The sequence below is a fragment of the Pongo pygmaeus genome, chromosome 1 (assembly GCF_028885625.2).
Source record: "Pongo pygmaeus isolate AG05252 chromosome 1, NHGRI_mPonPyg2-v2.0_pri, whole genome shotgun sequence".
Taxonomy (NCBI): Eukaryota; Metazoa; Chordata; class Mammalia; order Primates; family Hominidae; genus Pongo; species Pongo pygmaeus.
The window spans coordinates 13600717-13618553 of NC_072373.2; the positions used below are offsets into that span (position 1 = coordinate 13600717).

Here is a 17837-nt window from a genome sequence, read left to right on the forward strand (position 1 = left end):
AACAGGATAAAGATCTGCAGATTTCTTTTTTTTTTCTTTTTCTTTTCCTTTTTTTTTTTTTTTTTTTTTTTTTGAGACAGAGTCTCACTCTTGTTGCCCAGGCTGGAGTGCAGTGGCGTGATCTCAGCTCACTGCAACCTCTGCCTCTTGGGTTCAAGTGATTCTCCTGCCTCAGCCTCCCGAGTAGCTGGGATTACAGGTGCCCACAAACACGCTCAGCTAATTTTTTTGTATTTTTTAGTAAAGATGTTTCACCATGTTGGCAAGGCTGGTCTCGAACTCCTGACCTCAGGTGATCCACCCACCTCGGCCTCCCAAAGTGCTGGGATTACCGGCGTGAGCCACTGTGCCTAGCCTGAAGATTTCTTCAGAGAAAGTATGCAAGCACAATAAATGATATCTTTAAACTTCTTCAAGATGTCAATCTAAAAAAAACCTCCAAAAACAAAGGCAAAATACTTATATTCAGAAAAACAAAAACAGACAATCATCAGCCAATCTGTATTGCCAAAAAAAGGTTAAAAGATGTTCTACAGGCAGAAGGAAATGATGTCAGATAGAAATCTGGATCTTCACAAATAAATGAAGAGCATCAGAAATGATAAAAGACTTTTCAAAATCATTTCTAAATGTTTCAAAACAAAATTGACAGCTTAAAGTAAAATAATGTTCTGTGGGCTTTATTACCTATGTAAAAGGGAGATATAACAAAAATAATACAAAGGATGGAAGAGGGGAAATGGAAGCACACACTATAAAGAATCTAATAGTGAAGAAGAAGTGGTATGATGTTATTTGAAGGTAGTCGACGGTAAATTAAAGATGCATTTTATAAACCCTAGAACAAAGAAAGAGGAGGAAAATGAAGGTCAATACTTGAGATAAAATGGAATACTAAAGTATACTCAGGCAGGAAAAAAGGAATGAAGAAGAGGACAAATAGAAAACAAATAGCAAGTTGGTAGTTTTAAACCCAACCACATGATAATTACATAAGAAGTAAATGAACTAAACATTCCAATTAAAAGTAGAGATAGGGTTTCACCATGTTGGCCAGGATAGTCTCGATCTTTTGACCTTGTGATCCTCCCGCCTCGGCCTCCCAAGGTTTTCCTTCTTTATCCCTAGTCATATTCTTTGTTCTGAAGTCTTCTTTGTTTTTATCTATATAACCACTGCAGATTTTTTACTATTAGTTGTCAAGCTGACAGATTGTCAAGCTGAATTTTAAAAGCAGATCCAACTCTGTGCTGCCTACAAAGATGGAGAATCCCACTTTTAAGAATAAAGGTACAGGCCGGGTGCGGTGACTCACGCCTGTAATCCCAGAACTTTGGGAGGCCAAGGTGGGCGGATCACCTGAGGTCAGGAGTTCAAGACCAGCCTGGACAACATGGTGAAATCCGGTCTCTACTAAAAAGGCAAAAATTAGCTGGGCGTGGTGATGGACGCCTGTAATCCCAGCTACTCAAGAGGCTGAGGCAGGAGAATCACTTGAACCTGGGAGGTGAAGGTTGCAGTAAGCTGAGACGGCACCATTGCACTCCAGCCTGGGCGACAAGAGCGAGAGTCTGTCTCAAAAAAAAAAAAAGATACAGATAGATTTAAAAATTAAAAGGATATAAACACATATCATGCAAACACTAATAGTAAGAAATCTGCAGTGGTTATATAGATACAAACAAAGAAGACTTCAAAACAAAGGATATGACTAGGAATAAAGAAGAAAAATCTTGGGAGGCCGAGACGGGCAGATCATGAGGTCAAGAGATCGAGACTATCCTGGCCAACACGGTGAAACCCAAACTCTACTAAAAATACAAAAATTAGCTGGGCGTCGTGGCGTACGCCTGTAGTTCCAGCTACTCTGGAGGCTGAGGCAGGAGATTCGCTTGAACCCGGGAGGAGGAGGTTGTAGTGAGCCGAGATTGCGCCACTGCACTCCAGTCTGGGCGACAGAGCGAGACTCCCTCCCCCTCCGCAAAAAAAAATAAATAAATAAGAAGAAAGAAAACTGATACCCAGGGTCCTGGTGCCAGACTTTACACTACTGCAGCAATCCTGGGTGATGTCCAGAGATGAACGGAATCAGAATTACCTGGAGGGTTTGGGGAAATCACGGGTTGCTGGGCCCCACCCCCAGAGTTTCTGATTCCTTAGGTCGGGGTGGGGCCTGGGAGTCTGCACCGCTAAAAGATTCCCAGGTGACACGCTGATTCTACTGGTCTTGGGATCCACTCTGGAACCACTGGTTGACTGACCTCTTCCTCCTGTTTAAAATTGACATAATCCTGTCTTGAATGATAGTGTAACAATTCGAAAGATAAAATAAGGAAATGATGCGCTTGAAAGTGTAGACACTGATTTGCCTTGTGATTGATTGAGATTGGGATTTGGGATAAAGGGAAACCTAGGATTCTGCCTTAGCCAACCAGTCGGGGGCGGGAGGTGGGCAGGAAACGCAGGAGAAATAGATTTTGGGGTGAAAACAATGAGCTCAGGTTTGGATTTGCTTGAATTTTCAATGCAGTACTCATATATCTTTCTCGCTTTTAAAAGTCTCTGAGGTGGACATTGGCTTAGTCGTTTTGCCAAGGTTTAATTTTGGGCACTTGGGAGCTTTGTAAAAATCAATGTGTTTGCTGGCCCCGTGTTTACGGGCCTTTGTGATCTCCGCGTTCGCATCCAATCTGGCCCTTGGGCTCCGAGAAGGTACACGTGTGTGTAGGGCGAGGTCCAACCAGTGGGGCCAGGGACCTGAGCAACAAGGGCGCCCTGTGTCCTTTGTGGCAGGGACCGCTTGTGGACGGCGGATGACGATGAGGCGCCCAGATCTTCCTGAAATATTTCCTAATCGTTCATCATGATGTTATGTTGTTGTTTTCACAAAGGGAATTCATATTGGCCTCCTTTTCTACAAATCTTGCCAACACTGCGTGAAATGTTTTCGTTGCTTCTCTATTCCCAAGGTTTCGTATTATTTTACCAAGTCGGAAAATGGACGGCGCTTAAACTGCTTTTTCTCTGAAAGGACGAGGGCTGCGATCACTAAGATGTTTTAAAATCTCCAGCGCAAAAGCCTGCGGTGCCACAGGGACGAGGCCTGGAGAGCAGTCGCTCCTAGAACCGGGGCGCGAAGGGCACCCCTGCCTCCAGCACGCGCCCTCCGCCCTCCCGGCCTCGCTCCCCGCGGAGCTGGGGCCTCGCCGGCCCCTGGTCCCCGTCACTCAGCAACGTCGGGTCAGCCTTCGCCCGGTTAGTGGCGACGCGGCCGCGCGAATTCGCACAGGTATTCCGCGTTTCTCCGCCGTTCCCCACCTCGGCCGGAGGCTTCCGAGGCGTCCCTGGGTGCAGGGTGGGAAGCGGCCCGCGCCCCAAAGGCCCAGTCGCTGGAGCTCACCCCGAGCGAGGGCGGTACCCGAGGCTTCGGGGAGCCCGCGCTGACCGCGGCCCAGTCCCCAGACCCCTCCAGCGACCCCGGCCCCGCCCCCGGACCCCTCCAGTGATTTTCCCCCCCGGCCCCGCCCCCAGACCCCTCCAGTGATTTCCCCCCCCGGCCCCGCCCCCAGACCCCTCCAGTGATTTTCCCCCCCGGCCCCGCCCCCAGACCCCTCCAGTAATTTCCCCCCCGGCCCCGCCCCGCAGATCCCTCCAGTGATTTCCCCCCCCCGGCCCCGCCCCGCAGATCCCTCCAGTGATTTCCTCCGGCCGCGCCCCCCAGACCCCTCCAGTGATTCCCCCACGGCCCGGTCCCCCAGACCCCCCCAGTGATTTACCCCCCGGCCCCGCCCCCCAGACCCCTCCAGTGGTCCCCCGGCCACGCGGGCTCCGGGCGGGCGGGGGGGGGCGCGGCCCTTTGCTGGGGCAGGGGGCGTGGGCCCGAGTAGCGGGCGGGGGGCGCGGGCCCGGGCTGGGGCGGGGGCGGGGAGCGCGGGAGCCCCGGTGACGCAGCAGTGACGTCGGTGGCAGCGGGCGGGATTTCCCGGGCGAGACCCCGCGGCGGAGTGGGCGCGGCCAGCGTGGAACGGGGGCGAGGGTCGCAGAGTCGCCGGCTCCCCCTTCCCCAGCCTGGGCCCCCACGGCACAGGGGGCCGAGCAGAAGCCCCCAGCGTCCAGGGCCGGGGGAGGGTCCGCCTGCACCCCCAGGCCCGCGTGGTCTGGCCCTGCAGGGCGGGAGGCGCGGCGCGGGGCGGGGCCGGTGACGGGACGCGGAGACCCCGCGGGCGGCGGGAGGGGCACGAGGCGCGCGTTTGCACCCGAGCCCGTCCCGCGCCCCGATGCGGAGCGATGCCGCTCGGCCTGGCCGCCCCTCGCGAGCACCGCGCTGCAGACGAAGCCCGCGCGTGACCCCGCTCCGGGTAAGTGGGCGCCCGGCCGGAGCCCCGGGTGTCCGCGGGGAGAGCCCAGCCCCGGTGCAGCCAGACGCGGAAGGGAAACTCGGGGTGAAAGTCTCCGGACCTAGGGAGACGGCTCTGGCGCCGGTGTGGTCCTCACGCCGCCAGCTGCTGCACGCGACACAAAGACCTGTGGTTCCCTCGGCCTCCTCTCCCGGGACCTCCCGCCGGGCCCCGGGGAAGCCCGCGCGCGGGTGTGGACAGCCCCCTCGCAGCGCGTCGAGGGGCTCCCGGGGCTGGGGGCGCCCGGTCCCTCCGGCATGAGGCAGGCGGGGGCTCGGCGGTCCCCTCTTCCATTTGTAGGTCACAGAGCGTTTGCTGTTCTCCCAGCGGGGACGTCCCCCGTGGAAAAGGACCTCAGTGGCAGGAGATGGCGTGGCTGGTTGGGCGTTTTCTTTGGGGAAATGTTTCTGGCAAGTGCCTGAGGAAGCCCTCTTGGCTCCCCAGCAGCCCGGACGCCGCCTCGGGAGCACCCGGGGTGACGCTGGAGCCACCGCAGCCGAGGGTGGTTTTCTCTCCTCCTTGATGGCGTCTGTCCCCGAGGCTGGTGCTGAACTGAAATGTGCTTCGCTCGCCGCGCGCGCCCGGCAGCAACCGGGAAGCTTTGTTTGGCTTGATTTTTTAAATTGCCTTGGAAATAACGCGAAACGGCGGGAGGGTGAAGTGGGGAGGAGGACAGAGCGTGGTGGGGAAAGACTCCTTAATTTAAGATTTGCTTCATTTCGAGTATTTGGGGCTAAGGTGTTAGGAAACCCAAAAATGTTAAAGTTTGATCAAGTGATAAAGTGGATGATGGACGCCGGGCCTCCCACCGTCTCCCCGGCCCCGCGGTTGCCGCGTCTCTCCTCTGCCCGTCGCCTCCCAGGACTGTCAAATGCTGGCACCGGGCCCGTGCCTCTCAGCCGGAGCAAAAGGCCGCCTAGGCTGCGCCCGTGTTCTCCATTAAAACGTGCCAGTCCTGTCGTCTGCTCATGAGTGAGGTGTGCCGCTTCCCACAGTGGACAGGAAATTTGCAGTGGCAAATGCCTCACAGTAGCCATGGGGGACCTGGGCTCTGCGGCCGGCTTCTCGATTCCTCCCGCAACTCCTTTTCCTGATTTTTGTATGAGGCGGGGGAGGGGAACCAGCCGCCATCTGATCTGGCCCTGTTCCCTGCAAGAGGCGACTGGGGGGACAACTAAGTTGATAAATGGAAAGCCTTTTCCAGCCCGGAGAAACAGAGTACCTGTAAACTGGATTGTTTTTGAAATGTAGGGTTTGCTCAGTGACCGGTCATGATAAGAGATGGCTGTGGCACTTAATAAATAGTAGGTGTTAATGCAAATGCAAGGTTTACAGGGATGCCTTGCCTGTTAATGAGCAGCCTCACCATGGGGTTAGTTAGCCTGAAATGACTATTTAGGACAATGGACTTCCTGTTGGCCCCCACCTCCATGCACAACTCCATTCCTCATACGCCTTAAAATAAAATCGCCCAAGGAAGCCAGTGGAGGATGTAGGGCTGGCTCAGAAACAGCACAGCTAAAGGGTCATTCCCAGCAGTCCCATGATTGGCATTTCTCATGCAAACTGATGGAGAAACCAGAAAAAAAAAAAAAAAAAAAAAAAAAGCTTTTCCTAGATTCACTTTACAGTTTTTAAAGCAAAAGTGACAGTCCCTGAAGTCCCTCAATATTCAGTGCATTCTTTGAAATGGTAAAACATCAGGTGGGAACATCGCCTGTAATCCCAGCACTTTCAGAGGCCGAGGCGGGCGGATCACTTGAGGTCAGGAGTCCGATACCGGCCTGGCCAACATAGTGAGACCCCATATCTACTAAAAATGCAAAAAATTAGGCGGGCGTGGTGATGCACGCCTGTAATCCCAGCTACTTGGGAGGCTGAGGCACGAGAATCGCTTGAACCTGGGAGGCAGAGGTTGCAGTGAGCTGAGATGGTGCCACTGCACTCTGGCCTCAAAATAAATAAACAACATGAGGTGGGAACATGGACCGTGACCCCTGGGGAAGCAAGAGTCACAGCTGTCTCAGGAGGGCAGGAACACTGTAAAATGTGTACAATGCTCCTTCCCCCAGACCTACACGCCCAAACCCACGCCTGCCACAAAACTACAGCTTATGCAGAAAGCAAAGACTAAGGTCTGTACCCAACAATTTGTTCTTTTATTTATAGCTGCATCTCACTATTTCACTATCACATTTTTCCTAGTTTGTCTCAGTTTCTGCTTGGAGAGGGGAGAATGCCTAATAATGTGTGTCAGAAGATTGCCCCTTTCTTCATGGAATTTTGAAGCAGTGACTTTAAAATATTACCTGGTTTTTGTTCTTGAAACACCTTTTGAGGATATACTGCTATCTAATCTTGCTGGTTTTCCTTTTTTAAAATTTGGTATTTTTATTCATTCTAGATATACTCAGGCATAGAGACTTGTATTATTCAAGTAGAGAGATTGTTTCTTTTTTAAAACCAGAAACCAAAATTTAACCCCTTTAATAGAGGTATAAGTACTACATAAATATCCTATCAACAGTGGATAGCAAGGATATTTTAACTGAAAGTCAGAAAAGCTGAATGAGTATCAGGAAAGAAAAGGAGATTGCAGGGTAATACTACTGAAAGACTGAAAGAAGCTGATTAAAAACCTCTAAAGAATAAGCCAAAGACTGTTAATAAATGATCAAAAGTAAAAACACAAATGAAATTTTCATTTTAGGAAATGTTAAGAAATAGAGGCGAGAAAAGCTGCTGAAAGAAAAACATTACTGCAGAGAAAACAATGGGTGCTTAAAAAGGGATCAGTTCAGTGAGCTTGCTGGAGCCTTCCAAATTCCTCTAATTGCCAAGGAGTTTTTCTTAGGCTGAATGGTGGCTGGTGGGCAATCAGGTTCCCTGCTGGAAATTGGTAGACAGAGTGACAGGTGCCATGCAGATAAGGGAAAGCCGGCTGTGTGGAAGACGCCGTGCTCATTGGGGAAGGAGCCCTGGGTGCCCAGGAGTGAGGAAGTATAGGGAGCTATGGAGGAACTGTTCGTCTCCATGGCCCTGAGGTTTGTGGGCCACCAAAGGCCCAGTGTCCGAGGATCGGATAGGGCAAGGAGCCCAAGTTAGTGGGCAACAAGGGGAAAGAAGGGCAATGATTGGGCTGGACGTGTCATGTGGATGATCTCCTTTGATACTCACAGGATACCTGCCAAGTTTCTAATTTGCAAAAAAACAGCAGTGACTGCTTGTGTCCTCTCTGTCCAGGAGTGTTTTGGTAGCAGGTTTGGTGGGTGGTGGGAATCTTTTTTAACTGATGTAGGAAAAGTATACACAAATGACAAGTGAAAGCGACAAAGACGTGTGGAAGAGAAGAAAGTGGAGAACTGTGGAGAGACCCACACTCAGGCACTGCACAAGAGCTCCTTTCCCAAGAGGATTTGTTTCTCTTGCTTCTTAGATTTCTAAAACCATTTCTCTCTGAGTTGCTGGGTTGGCTTTCTGTGGCGTGACGCACGTGCTCTGAGGCCATGGAAGGCCCTAGAGATAGAAGAAGCACTCTAAGCATCCCTCTGGGCCAGAGAGATTGATTCTCCCCCAACACCCCCTGTGCACGAGACAGGACAACAGCCACGATGGATCACATGAGCTGGCACTAACTGGGCCTTTATGCCTTTCTCATCAATGCCTGGACCTCCTCCCAGTGCCCCTGCCTAATGGACAGCTGTAAGGCCTTGTCTTTTGTCCCCTCCCTATGGGCTCCAACAAAGAAAGAGAGGCAGGGCGATAAAATAGGAAGAAGGAAAACACTTTTAACTCTTTTAAACATTTTTTTTTTTTTTTTTTGAGACTGAGTTTCGCTCATCTCCCAGGCTGGAGAGCAATGGCGCGATCTTGGCTCACTGCAACCTCCGCCTCCTGGGCTCAAGCGATTCTCCCGCCTTGGCTTCCCGAGTAGCTGGGATTACAGGCGTGCACCACCGTGCCCGGCTAATTTTGTATTTTTAGTAGAGACGGGATTTCTCCACGTTGGTCAGGCTGGTCTCGAACTCCTGACCTCAGGTGATCCACCTGCCTCGGCCTCCCAGAGTGCTGGGATTACAGGCGTGAGCCACCATGCCCAGCCTGAACATTCTTATTCAAGCACCTCTACAACTATAGCAGAAAAAGTGTTTACATGTTCCTCCAAATTCCGGCACCCAAACTCAACCTTGTTTCTTCTGGTGTCCCACCACACAGAGAGGTAAAATTGAGAGATTTCTAGCAAAGCAGTGCCCATGTATGAAGGCCCAAAGAGGAGAAATGAGCTTAGATGGTGGGAAGAAAAGAGCAAGAGGCTGCTGAGACTGGGGTGGGAGGCAGGGCAGGGCAGGGAGGCTGCTGAGGGCTGAGAGCAGGTTCTTCTCCACGACAGCCCAGCAGGACTCTGGCTCAGGTCCAGACACTGATGAACAGGAAGAGCAGATGGGGTGGTCAGGCCCCATGCTGGGACTCTGTCTTCCCAGAAGGTCAGGCTCTTGGAGGCCAGAGGCCAGAGGTCAGGCAGCAGTACAGGCAGCCTGGCTTTGCAGGCTGAGCCAAGTCATCAACACACCTTGGAAAGGACTATGTGTTACCCTTCAACACCCACACATCCATGTGGGCCCTGGGGTCTCTGGCGGTCCACGGCCCATGTGAACAGAGTGTCTGCTGCTGCATCTCCCCTTCCTCATCAGTGGTGTCGTCTTCCCATGGCTGTCTAGAGGAAGGTCCAGCTACACCCAACAACTGGCATCCTCCTCCTGGATGTCTCTCCAGCCCGATCCGGGGAGCCATCTGCCCTGCCCTGAGGCTCTGGGGTACCCGCCCTGCACAGACCCTGGATGGAAATTTCCAGCAGGGCCTTTCCACTGCCCCTAGCCTGTGGCCGACTAAACGAGCATGAGTCAGTCCTCATTCGGTTTTAGTTTTCCTTCAGCAATCTTGGGAAAATTCTGTTTTCTCTGTGCCCCGGTTAACTTTGCGTGTCACTCAGAAGCTGCTCTAGTCTGAAGGTGCTTGTTTATCCCCCCGTCAGCTGTGGGGCCGCATGGCAGGGTACTAGGGGGCTGCAGCCTGGTTAAGGAGACCCGATGACTTCAGTCTACACCGTGCATGTGTTTGACAGTGTGTGCGGGGAAGAAGGTGTTACCAGGATGTAGAGACACCGTCAGGCTTGCTCATGCCCAAGGGCAGTGGTGGGCCTAGAGTGTGGGTGTGAAGGTGGCCGAGGAGGGTCACTCGGTAGATGTGAGTAGAGAATTCCAAAATGTTGACCTTGAGGGAAATAAAGGGGAACTGGCAGTGTTGCTGGCCACTGAATTCTCTCTGGAACAGGGTGAGGTGTAGATCCAGGGCGAGGCCTTCGTCGGTCTCACATGCTCCCTCCCGCTGTGGCTGAATTTTATCTGATAGAGACAGAGTCACTGGCCTCTTTTGCTGATCTGGACCTCTGGGTGCCCGGGTTCCTACCACCCACCCCTGTCTCTGGAAGGCTGTACCCATCAACCTTTCAGTAGGAGTTTGGCGTTTCACTGCCATTCCCCTCCACTTGGTTGATCTTGTAGAATTGTGCCTTTTGGGACTCTCTTGGGCAGATCTTTCTGTGTGTGCTCCACCAACACTGCAGCAAGTGTGCCTGCAGCCCCTGCTCTGCCATGTCCCCACCTTTTCGGGTTTGCTGTGCTCTCTGATGGATGGGTCAGCATCCTCTGAACAAGTTTCTCGTTAGACCCTCTCCTTGTGCTAGAGTTTGTTGCAGTCAATAGTGTCTGAAAGAAGCCAATTGCTGGTCTGTACCCAGGCACGTTTTTATTCAACAGAAATTTTCTTTGTCATGGATTTGCCATTCTAGGGCTCTGCTGATCTCACTGTGGTCTTCTGGTGTTTTTACTCTTAGTGTCCATTACTGCTCCCCGCCACATTCCTTTTCATTACTGGGTGCTATGGAAGGACTTTTCCAATACAGATACATTGCTGGATGCAATAGATGTGTTCATCAAAGACTGTATGTGAACCTTGCATTTGTGAGGTGTTCATGACTGCATGTGTGATAAGCACCTGCAATAAATATATGCATCAGATAGTTTAGGCACTGGTGACAGAGAAACAAATAAGATATGGTCATGCACTCCAGAAGAGTCAGAACCTAGAGGGGGGTGCATGTGTGAAAACAGCCCACCTACCCTGGGTTAGTGCACAGACAGGGAGAGCGTTAGTTCTTCCTGATAGCAGTGCAGAAAGGGTGTGACAACAGAGGGTGTCTTGAGCTGGCCCTGGTGAGCTGAGGAAGGTTTTTCAAGCCAGAAAAATGAGAAAGGGCTTTCCAGGCAGGGGGGCCAGCAGGGGCCCAGGGTGGAGAGAGGAGTGGAGAGAGCAGAAAGGTTGATCAGAGCTAGGATGTGAAGGTGGGACTGACCATGAAGAATAGGGAATCCAGGGCCATTGTCAGGCAGAAGCAGGAAGCAGCAGGCCCCACCTTGGCCCTCTGGCAGTGACTGCCATGCGGGGAAGGTCAGAGGCATGGGGCAGGAGAGGGAGGACGGGGACACTGGATAACGCCCAAGGGTGCCCCGGCCCCAGCGTCAGTCGGGGCGGCCATCTGATCGGAAACGGAGGGGCAGGGAGAGGCTGGTGTCTGGGATCCCAGGGTTTCTAGACTGAGCATGGATGGACAAAGGGTAATGTGACCTGGTTTTGTGAATGAAGCTGGGCGAGTAGAGAGAGGGTGTATGACTTGCCAAGTCAGGAGGTGACATCCGGGGGCGTGTACGTGCAGAGCCGAGCAGAGGTCTGGCTGGACCCAGGTGAAGTCACAGGGGTGAGATTGCCCGGGGTGATCCAAGGTGTGATGACAAAGCAGGGAGGCCTGCGCCTCAAAGAACACACAGCAAGTTTAGGACAAAACAAATATCCTTCTGTAAGAGGCACACCCTTTCTTACACAGACTTTCATGCACTGGATTCCCTTAAAAGAGACCCCTCCCCAACCCTGCCTTCTCCCCAGCCCCTGCCTCTCCTGCCAGCCTCTGCAAAACCACAGCCAACCCGCCACCACCTTGCCTTCCTGGATGTCTCATTCTTTCTGCGTTGGAGCAGTTGCGTTCTGCCTCTTGTTTATGATTTCTTGGTCCCCCTGATGCTTGCGGATTGGCTCGGACGCTGTTAGCACCCGTCTCTTGTTGCAGGCCCACGTCGGGGAATCGCAGTGTATCATCCTTCCGTGCGTGGGTCTCTATTCGAGAGGGAGTTTCTGTTCTATGTTATGCTCAGTTGCCCCGGGTCACTCTTTTCCCACCCGCCAAGCGCCAGTGGCCTCGAGGCGGGAGGGCTGGCCCTGGCCCTGCTTCACAGTAACCGTGGCAGCTTACCCACGACACCTGCACGGGAGGGGGGCCAAGGCTCACCCCGCCCCTGCCGGGCCTCCCTCGGGTCCTTCCACCCTGCGTTCTCCTCGGACCGCCGTGGTTAGCTGTGAAATGCCCCTGCGGTCTGGTTTTCTTCTCCTTTTCCGCACAGTTCTTACTGTGTTACGTTGCTTTTCCGCACTGTACTTTCGAAGCTCTAGGGCTACGAAAACGCAGGCAGTTGCGGGGGAAGCGAAAAATCCCCGCCCTCATAGAAGTTCTGTTACGGTGGAGGAATCAGACCAATGATAAGAAGTCAGAAAATCAAAAGTAGTTTAAACAAGTACATGAATAAATAAGCATTTAAGATATAGTAAGGGCATGAGAGAAAAATAAAACAAGGCTGGGAGGTAGGGAATTCCAGGGAAGGCGGTGGCTCGCATTTTAAATAGGCTGCTTGTGGGAGGACCTGCTACGTTGATCCGAGGTTAAGGTGACCTCCCAAATGAGCTCATCTGATGCACGTGGAGCCAGCAGGTGACAGTGTTGGTGGATTCACAGATTATTTATTTATTTATTTATATTTTTAGGTGGAGTCTTGCTCTGTCACCCGAGTTGGAGTGCAGTGGCACGATCTCGGCTCACTGCAACCTGCGCCTCCCAGGTTCAAGCCATTCTCCTGCCTCAGCCTCCCTAGCAGCTGGGATTACAGGCGCCCGCCACCACACCAGCTAATTTTTTGTGTGTTTAGTAGAGACAGGGTTTCACCATGTTGGCCAGGCTGGTCTAGAACTCCTGACCTCAGGTGATCCTCCTGCCTCGGCCTCCCAGAGTGCTGGGATTACAGGCATGAACCACTGTGCCCAGCCGATTATTTATGTATTTAGTTTTAGAGGCAGGGTCTCACTCTGTTGCCCAGGCTGGAGTGCAGTGATGTGATGGTATTTCATTGCAATCTTGAGCTCCCCAGCTCAAGCGAGCCTTCCACTTCAGTCTCCTAAGTAGCTGGGGCTACAGTTGCCCACCACCATGCCCCGCTAAATTCTTTTTTAAAATTTTTTGTAGAGATGGGGTCTCACTATGTTGCCCAGGCTGGTCTGGAACTCCTGGCCTCAAGTGATCCTCCCACTTCGGCCTCCCAAAGTGCGTAATTACAGGCATCAGCCACTGCACTCGGCCTACAGATTAATTTATGCCCAACTGCCTTCCTGACAGAGTAAGTGGCTTTCCCCTGCTCTCACCCCTAGCATGTAAGAAAGCTGCATTAACCAAAAGGAACATTTGGTAGTGTAACTCAAGGTAGAGGAAGAGACAGAGATTCTTTTTGCAAAATGACACACAAGAGGTAGCCCCTTGTCACTCCAAAGTGGGCCTCTTCACAGCCTGGCTGTTTTGTGGGTGCTCCACCCATCCAGGGACTGGGGCTGCTGGGCCCAGTGACCTCTGACCTGCCGGGCGCCAAGCGGCAACAAAAGGGAGGGAGAGCTCTGGCCCACGGGCAAGTTGACCCTTCCTGGAGCCCTGCAGGGGGTGGTGGCCCCGAGAGGCTGGATCAGAGACCCTCAGGTCCGAAGGTCTGGTGGGCTAAATGAAGTAGAGAGGCCGCCCTCAACTCCACCCTGCTGGGATTCAGGCGGGCTCGAAGACGCAGCTTGGCAAGGACTGTCGTATGTATTCGCCTTGATGTGTGGTCTGGCAGGTTCACTGTAGTATGTTGAATGATGCGTGTATCCTTCCTTCTGTTTTACACACCTGTTTTGAGAACCATTCACTTGTAGCACAGTCTGTGTATAAAGCCTAAGGTAGATGCAGCAGTGGTTCTCAAACCTGGCTGCATGCATTTTGGGCAGTTTTAAAAATATCCCTTCTTGGGCCTCACCCCCTGGACATTCTGACATAGTGGGTCTGGGCTAGGGTCCGGGAATTAGTCTTTGAGTTTTGCAGCCACCAGATTTGAGATGTGTTGAACCAAATGATTTCTGTGGGTCCTTCTTCCTGATATCTGATTCCCCCCAACCTGCCTAAGCATCCCCAGGCTCTTGCGTCCTATGCCAGCCTCTCCCGCTCCTCGTGGGGCTGTGAGGGTTTGACCACCGTAAGCATGATGTGCCTGCAACACCAGGTCCCCTCCCCAGGCTGAATGCATGGATCTGTCCTCCTCTGCCTGGGGTGAGAGACAGCCTTCTCTGTGGGGAAACCAGCTACCACCCTGAAGAGCTGCCTCTGTCAGAGCACAAGACCCCCACCTAGAGACCCCCTCACTGCTCCCCTCCCACAGCAGCAACGGCAGCTCTGAGGTTCTGGACACCCCAAAGGACACAGGCCTACCTTCACCCATGAGCTATCCAGGAGACATTTGACAGCTGCTGTGTGCCATATCCTCGGGATAGGAATGCAAAATAAGTCAGAGGCCATCCCTGCTCCTGAGGCATTTACAATCCAGTGAGGGAGGCAGACGATTATAACACAACACAGGGCCGGGCGCAGTGGCTCACGCCTGATATCCCAGCGCTTTGGGAGGCCAAGGCGGACAGATCACCTGAGATTGGGAGTTCGAGACCAGCCTGGCCAACATGCGTGAAACCCCGTCTCTACTAAAAATACAAAAATTAGCTGGGTGTGAGGCAGGAGAATCCCTTGAACCCAGGAGGCAGAGGTTGCAGTCATGCCACTGCACTCCAGCCTGGGGGACAGAGTAAGACTCTGTCTCAAAAAAAAAGCATACAACACGGAATTAAGAGCAGCTCCCACCTCAACACAGCAGGACACCAAGCCCCGCCCAGAAGGACAGGGAAGGCCTCTGGAAGGAGGTCTCATGATTTGGCCAGATGGAACCATCGGGGCACAGCCAGTGCAAGGCGAAAGCCTTCCAGGCTGGGGGCTCTGTTTCATCAAGGGAAAATGATTATTGGCTCACATTAATTAAGTGCTTCCTGCAGCCCAGGCTCTTAGTGTCTTATGTTGTATGAACTACTTGTTCCTGACGACTACTGTGGTAGGTAGAGTCTTGGTCCCCAAAGATGGCCACCCTTTAATCCTTGGAACTTGTGAATCTGTGAATCTTACACAGCAAAAAAGATGTTGCAGGTGTGATTAAGGGAAAGATCCTGAGATGGGGAGGTGAACCTGGAATACCTGGCAGGCCCACTGTCGTCACAAAGGTTCTCGTAAGAGGAAGATAGGAGCGTCTGAGACAGAAAGTGGGGGACACTGCTGGGCTGGCTTTAAAAATGCAGGAGGACCCGTTACTGGGTATATACCCATAGGATTATAAATAATTTACTATAAAGACACATGCACACGTATGTTTATTGCAGCACTATTTACAATAGCAAAGACTTGGAACCAACCCAAATGCCCATCAATGATAGACTGGATAAAGAAAATGTGGCAATATACACCATGGAATACTATGCAGCCATAAAAAATGATGAGTTCATGTCCTTTACAGGGACATGGATGAAGCTGGAAACCATCATTCTCAGCAAACTAACACAGGAACAGAAAACCAAACATTGCATGTTCTCACTCATAAGTGGGAGTCGAACAATAAGAACACATGGACACGGGGAGGGGAACATCACACACCGAGGCCTGTTGAGGGGTGAGGGGAAAGGGGAGGGAGAGCATTAGGACAAATACCTAATGCAGGCAGGGCTTAAAACCTAGATGACGGGTTGATAGGTGCAGCAAACCACCACGGCACACGTATACCTATGTAACACACCTGCACGTTCTGCACATGTATCCCAGAACTTAAAGTAAAATGTTAAAAAAAAATGCAGGAGGAGCCACAAGCTAAGGATTGCAGATCACTGAGGACACTGGAAAAGGCAGAAATACGAACTCTTCCCAGAGCTTCCACCCACAGCCTTCCTGGCATCTTGATTTTAGTCCATTGAGACCCATTTCAGACTTTGGAACTCCAGAACTGTAAAATAATAAAACTGCATTGTTTTAAGCCGTAAATGTAGGGTAATGTGTTGTAGCCGCAATAGGAAACCAATACAGCCATTCCTCTATTTTGAAGGGAAGAAAGCAGAAGGTGAAGGAAATTGCCCAAATTTCCGGAGCTAGAAAGGAGCAGATTCAGGCTCCAGGACCTGCACCTGCCCACTCACCTCTCTTCTGTTCCTCCTGCCTGGAAGGGATTTAAAAACAGCAGTCCAGCAGCTGGGGCTTATTGGGAGACCAGGAGCATTGGAAGATGAAGCTGGCCAGATGCGCAGGCAGGAGCCAGGGTCCGGGAAGCTCTTCTTGGCCAAGTAGAGGGAAGTGGCTTTGCAGGCCATTGGCCTGGGCTCCTTTTCGGTGTTCTCCTCAAGTCTGTGCCGGACTGGGAGTGCCACAAGAGCGGAGGTCAGCTCCTTGGGCCCAGTGCGCCCACACGTGGCTTCAGCCGCAGAGTGAGCTGTGTGACCATACAGACTGCGCCGCCTCTCTCCATTATCAGATGGATTAAAAGTGCCACCCTGGCCAGGTATGAAGGGCAGACATCTAGTTAAGTGCCCGCAGCATCCTTATGCATCAAAAATTCTCCTATGTTCAAACATCTGTTTCCACCTCATCATTGTTTTCCTCATTCTAATTTTTTTCTTTTTTTTTTTTTTTGAGGCAAGGTCTTGCTCTGTCTCCCAGGCTGGAGTGCAGTGGTGCAATCTCGGCTCACCGCAACCTCCACCTCCCAGGTTCAAGCGATTCTCATGCTTTAGCCTCCCCTAGTAGCTGGTATTGCAGGTACGCGCCACTGCGCCCAGCTAATTTTTGTATTTTTCGTAGAGAAGGGGTTTCACCATGTTGCCCAGGCTGGTCTTGAACTCCTGGCCTCAAGTGATCCCCCCCACCTTGGCCTTTGAAAGTGCTGGGATTACAGGTGTGAGCCACCGCACCCAGTCTCATTCTAATTCTTTAATATAAAACATCCCCCATCTTCCAGCGTTTGACTGAAATAAGTGGTCAGAGGAATTTTTAGGTGGTGTTTTAAGCATTGTTTTTTTAAATAAAGGACACGTAAGCATAACCTAAAACTACTCCCTATATGTCTGCTCAATTTATATTCCAAGTATTTTGCAGGCTATGCTTGGATTTTCAAAGGAGCAATCACTAGCATTTGATTAGCATTTTGCAGTTGGCTAAAAGCATTCATGTACCCTGTCCACTTGATCTTTACAGAAATGCCAGGAGGCAGGGATCTTTTTTTTTTTTTTTTTTTTTTTTTTTTTTTTTTTTTTGAGACGGAGTCTCGCTCTGTCGCCCAGGCTGGAGTGCAGTGGGGAGGCAGGGATCTTTATCCCCATTCTTGAATGAGGAGACTGTGGTTCAAAGGAGAATCACCATCAGGACAAGGTGCCTGGCAGAGCAAGGATGGCACCCAGGGCTTCCACTCAAACTCCACACTGTTCCTAGGGCATCCTCTTGCCCTAGGGGTAAGAGGTAGCAGCTGGGGTAGCAGGGAAAGACCTAGAATGCACTTACAAGGAAATGGGGTCCCAGAATCCAGTTCCGATGTGTCCCTCCCAGGTACAGAAGTACAACGCTGGGGCATCCGCATGTCATCGCCTGTCAGTATCGGGGATCCCACCCTGCTTTGGGGGTTCATCAGATCTCTGGTCTTAACATGAGATTGTTGTATGGAGCAATTTGATTGAGGCTCAACAACATCTCAGGACACAGGCAAGTGCCCTGCTGGAGGACCCATGGAGATATGCAGGTCTCTGATGGGAAGTCTCTGATGGGAGGTCTCTGATGGGAGGTCTCAGCGTGGGCGCCGTGCCCCTGCGTGGCCATGGCTTGCTGCAGGCACTGCTCCCCATGTGACAAAGACGAGGGAATCAGGCCTGCTGCTCAGTGCCAGCTGCTGTCCTCTACACGGGGCTCCCCTAGACCTTGCCCCAGGCCTCACCGCAGGACCTTGTACCTTTGGAGTTCCCCTTTTCTGAGATCCCAAAGAGCCTTCCTCAAATAAATCAAAGGCTTTAGCGTCTAAAACTTGTTCCTGAGGAAGGCTTTCCGAACCCGCTTTGGAAGTAAAAAGCAAAATTCCTCTTTGCACTTCTATTTAATCATCCTCCTTCTCCTTGAGGCAGTGCGGATAACTCTGG

At 51.9% G+C, this 17837-nt stretch overlaps 1 protein-coding gene across 1 annotated transcript in view; it reads left to right on the forward strand.

Annotated features, from left to right (window-relative positions):
* Positions 1–4035: 4035 nt before the first annotated feature.
* Positions 4036–17837, forward strand: part of GNG4 (G protein subunit gamma 4) — a 104802-nt gene continuing 91000 nt past the window's right edge. Inside the window, exon 1 of the mRNA XM_054454884.2 lies at positions 4036–4358. The gene's annotated coding sequence lies outside the window, so the exon portion shown is untranslated. The remainder of the gene's footprint in view (positions 4359–17837) is intronic.